General features: G+C 46.2%; 1 pseudogene; it reads left to right on the forward strand.

Moving 5' to 3' along the window:
• The window catches only part of LOC102875826, a 20,164-nt pseudogene extending 18,854 nt beyond the window's left edge, over positions 1-1,310 (forward strand).
• The last annotated feature ends 3,272 nt before the right edge of the window (positions 1,311-4,582 follow it).

Raw genomic sequence — 4,582 nt, forward strand, 5'->3', positions numbered from 1 at the left:
TGTGTGTGTATTAGCAAAGTTAATAGGATACAGTTCAGGTTGGAACCAGTATAAACCCCATAATAATGAGGGGGAAACTTTCAATGATGGGAAAATGGCATCATTTGAGGTGATTGTCTCGTGGGCTTGTGCTCTGCAGAAGTCACCTACGGCACTCCTCAGTAATCTGCAAGTTCTCTGATGCCAAACCAAGCCTAGCCTTGTTTTCCACATTCAAAAGCTGTTTTTCTCAAGACTTCTTCTCTGGAGCCACTTGGTGTTGCGGACATGTGACTGTGATGTCTTTATAGAGCAGTCCCCAGTGGCCTCAGGAGGAGGGCTAGGTGAGGTTGCTGGTCCTCAATCCACAGCTGAGTGAGAGGAAGCTGAGACGGGACACTGTACCTAGGGCACTCAGGAAGCAGAGTGGGGCCTTGGTGTCCTGACTTTCAAAGGCAGGTCTACCCCCATCCCTGAGAGACTGTAAGAATGGAGGTCTGCTCTCTGAGGAAGACGCGGTTGTTCTTGCAGGCGTGCGGTTGTTCGCCCGCTCCTGCTCCTGACTCACCGTTAGTTCTCCCGGGAACGAGTCGGTCAGGAAGCCGCGCCTCAGCCATCGCTTTTTTTTTTTTGTATTTCAATGCTGTTTATTGAGGAGTGAATGAGAGACTAGTGCCAGACATGCCAATGACACTTCACATTCAAGGGCTGGAAGCGAGAAGCCGTCCATATGGAGTCACTGCTTACGCCTTCTGGGAAAAAGAACTGAAGCTGACATCAAAGATGAGATCTTCTTCAGGTATCCTGTGACTTCAGTTTTGCTCCCCCCACCCCAACTTTTGGACTTAGTGGTTTGCAGGGTAGAAGCCTTCCTTCTACCTTTCAAAAGACTCACACTCCAATTAATAGAAGTAACACTAGGTGTTACAAGCAATTTGCAAATCTATTCTGAGTAACTGGTCTTAAAGCTGTATCAGCCATAGCTTTTAAGGACACCGGAAAGACGCCTGTGGAGCCAGAGGTTCCACCGGATTAGGATTACCCTAACCAGCGGCAACGTAAAATCCCTGGAGAAGGTGTGTGCGGACTTGATCAGAGGCGCAGAGAAGAACCTGAAGGTGAAGGGACCGGTTAGGATGCCTCCCAAGACTCTGAGAATCACTACAAGGAAGACTCTTTGTGGGAAAGGTTCCAAGACCTGGGATCATTTCCAGATGAGGCTCCACAAGCGACTCATTGACTTGCACAGCCCGTCTGAGATTGTCGAGCAGATCACCTCCATCAGCACTGAGCCTGGGGTGGAGGTTGAAGTCACCATTGCAAATGCCTAAATCAACTATTTTATTAAATTGACTATCTGTTGGTTGAAAAGAAAAAAAAAAAAAAAAAAGAATGGAGGTCTGACCATGAGGTCAAGGCTTTGCTCCCTTCACCTGGCTAAATAATTAAGCCATTGGAGAGGGCGCTTCCCAAGCCTCTGAAGTAGTGCAGGGTGCAGTAATTTCAGTGACCCTTGGGAGAGCTGGCTATAGTGCACACTGATTTTGAACTTGGTCAGAATAGTCCCAGTGTAGGCAAGGCCTTGTTCAATCATGAGGTCAAGAGAAAAGGCAGAGAGACAGGGGTGAAGGTAAAAGGACATATTTATTAGTAAAGATATGTCCCAAAGGAATGAACTGTCCTCCACAGGAAGGAAATAGTGGAGAGGACTGTGCCTCTGAGGTGGGGTCACATACAGGGCTTCCTTGTCTGGGTGTGCTGTAGGGCTGGAGTTTGTGTCAAAGAGATGAATGATGTCATGAAGTTCAAAGTCTCTTGGGTGCTTCTTATTCCAGCCCATTGTTCTTATCTCTCCTGCATCTAACTCACTAATCGCGTGTTTCTAATTCCCTTATCTCATTGATATCTACCCTAACATGCTCTGCACCCAGTTTTGCCTCACCTGATTCTGATCCTAACAGAGGGGAGTATCTTCTGCGCCCCCTAACCTCACAACGGGGAAGGAGGACTAAGAGCAACAGCCTAATTCTCGTTCCTAGCAGACACAAGTCAGACATGTCTAAACCTTCCAACATTTTCACCTTTTGGAACAAGAACCATTCCTCCCACAGCACTATTTCTCTGCTGAGTTCAAGAACGTGTGGCAAAGGTTACATCAGCCTCACAGATCATATTTGGGATTATAGGGGTTTTTGAGGACAACAACAAACTCAATTCACTGCTCTCAACTCCAAACTGACACATAGCTGACTTTCCGGTGAGTTTTCAGAGGCTGTGAACTGCATGAGGGGAGATTGCTCCTCTTTCTCCCACAAAGCAGCTGGTGGATTGGAGTCGGCAGTGCAACTCTTTACCTACCGACTCCGCAAGTTAGTCACTGCCAGGTTGAAGCTGTAGACAGAGAAGGATTTCCTCTGCACCTGGAAGCCCAGGAGCCAGGCAGCCTCACCTGAGCCCATCGTCCTCCACACACAGGTGAGCAGGGCCAGCGCGCTGAGCACCACGGAGGGCTGTGTGTCATACATCCACCCTGGTGCTGACTAGAATCCGTTCTGGGCTCTTGCTGATGTCGAGTCTGACTCACCCCTGTGGAAGGAGAGCGGACCAAAGCGAATGCCTGTGTTGCGTGGACCAGGCTGTTTCTGCATCCTCCCCCCCAATCCCGCCCCAGATTATCTCCTTGGTGGCTGCTAACCCAGGGTTTTCAGCAATAGACCAGCAGACCACACACTGTCTCCACACCCTTGCTGGCCCCAACCTCCCTCTGCCACCAGACTTACCGAGATGGACTGAGATTGCTGTAGAGATCCTCTGTCAAGTTGAAAATACTATTCCTAGTTTTTACTAATTTCTCAAATTATGAAGAATTACTGAATTTCATGTAATGCAATTTTTTAATGTTGGTTGATGTTATATTTTCTCCATAATTCTCAAATATTATCATTCAGTGATTTTTCTTAAATTGAGTAAAATTAATAATGTCACTCAACTTAAAACACAGTCCTCTAGATAACTTTCATTAAACCTATAACCTTCACCTCAATCCCAACTTTCTTTTCTCTCTTCTGAGTAACATCTGTTCTAGCCTGACCGTAAGCATCTACTGTTGGTATTGTTGTGTGTTGTGTAGCATCCAGTCGGAACCATTGCATAGCTGACCCTCCAATGGGTTTTCAGAGGCAGTAAGTCACACAGAAGGAGATGGCTCGTCTATGGTGGTAGGATTTTTAAAAGTGTTTCCTAGTAATTGCTGTAGCCCCTTCTGGGGGTGTGGCCTCTGGTTGCCTCAACTCAGGACACATGGTTCACGGTTGGATCAGCAACAGCTGTAGGGTGAACAGGAGGGAGGGGGTGAGAGAAAGAGAGAGAGTGTGCTGGCCAGATTCTGGAGAGAGTACGGTGAGGCGTGAGGCACAGCCTCACAGAGCTGACTTGGGACTGCTGGGAGACGAGGCTTGCCGGATGTTTGAGGAAACCAGAGGTTTGTGTTATTGGACTGGACCTAGATAGTCACTGTGTGACCTTTTGTTTTCCCCTACTTCCCCCCTATTTTTTATTTATTTGTTTGTTTGTTTGTTTGTTTATTACAGAGGTTTTGAATTTCCATTCATTCATTGCCGCAATTTTCTCCCTGCCCACTCCTCCCCACCAGCTCGCTTCCCCCTCCGAAGAGAGAAGAAAAAAAAAGGAAAAAAATGCCTTCATTAGTATACAATTCCCACGTCCCTTCCCCCCACCCCCCACCCCAAGTACACTTCTCTATGCAACCTTAATTCTGGATTCCCGTGCTAACCATAATACTCAATCATATATCACTTCTAATCTGTTCTCTCCCTCATCTGTTTCAATACAATATACATAATTTATCCAGTTTTTTCTGTCATACCCCCACCCTGATGTCAGACCCATTCTACAACAGTGGCACCATGCAGTATTTGTCCCTTTGTGACTGAGATATTTTGCTCAGCATAATGTCCTCCAGGGTCACCCACTTTGAATAATATTGCATGAGTTCCTTGTTTTTCAATGCTGCATAGTATTCCATTGTGTGGATATACCACAGCTTCTCTATCCATTCGTTTGTTGATGGGCCCTTAGGCTGCTTCCAACCCTTTGCTATTGTAAACAAAGCTGCAATAAACATGGGTGTGCATATATCTGCTCCCCCCTATCATTTTAATAAACCCCACAACTTTTGCAATGACCTTGTGATTAGTAGAATTAAATGCAGCAGTGTGGGGGACTATGTCTTGCCATGGGATTGATTTTATATACTGAATGTTATTGATGGGGACAGTTCTCCTTTGTGGAGATAGTGGACTTGGCCATCCTCACATTGCATTTACTCCTTTTACACCATCTTTTTCCTATAGAGCAGATGCTGGCTTAGAACAAGGTACCTTTGTGTTGGCAATGCAATTCCTTACCAATTGGCCACTAGAGTGCCTTTCTATTGTTGGTAGCTGTTGTTAATTCAGCTCTAATTCATTATTGCCTGATGAATGAGATTGTTTCTGGTAAACATCACAAAGAATGAGGAGAATCACAATCACCAGCCACCCAAGGCAGATAGGTATGAGGGAAGATCAGCTATACCTCCTTT

The sequence above is a fragment of the Elephantulus edwardii genome, unplaced genomic scaffold (genome assembly GCF_000299155.1).
Source record: "Elephantulus edwardii isolate Elephantulus edwardi_28Jun2011 unplaced genomic scaffold, EleEdw1.0 scaffold00126, whole genome shotgun sequence".
Taxonomy (NCBI): domain Eukaryota; kingdom Metazoa; phylum Chordata; class Mammalia; order Macroscelidea; family Macroscelididae; genus Elephantulus; species Elephantulus edwardii.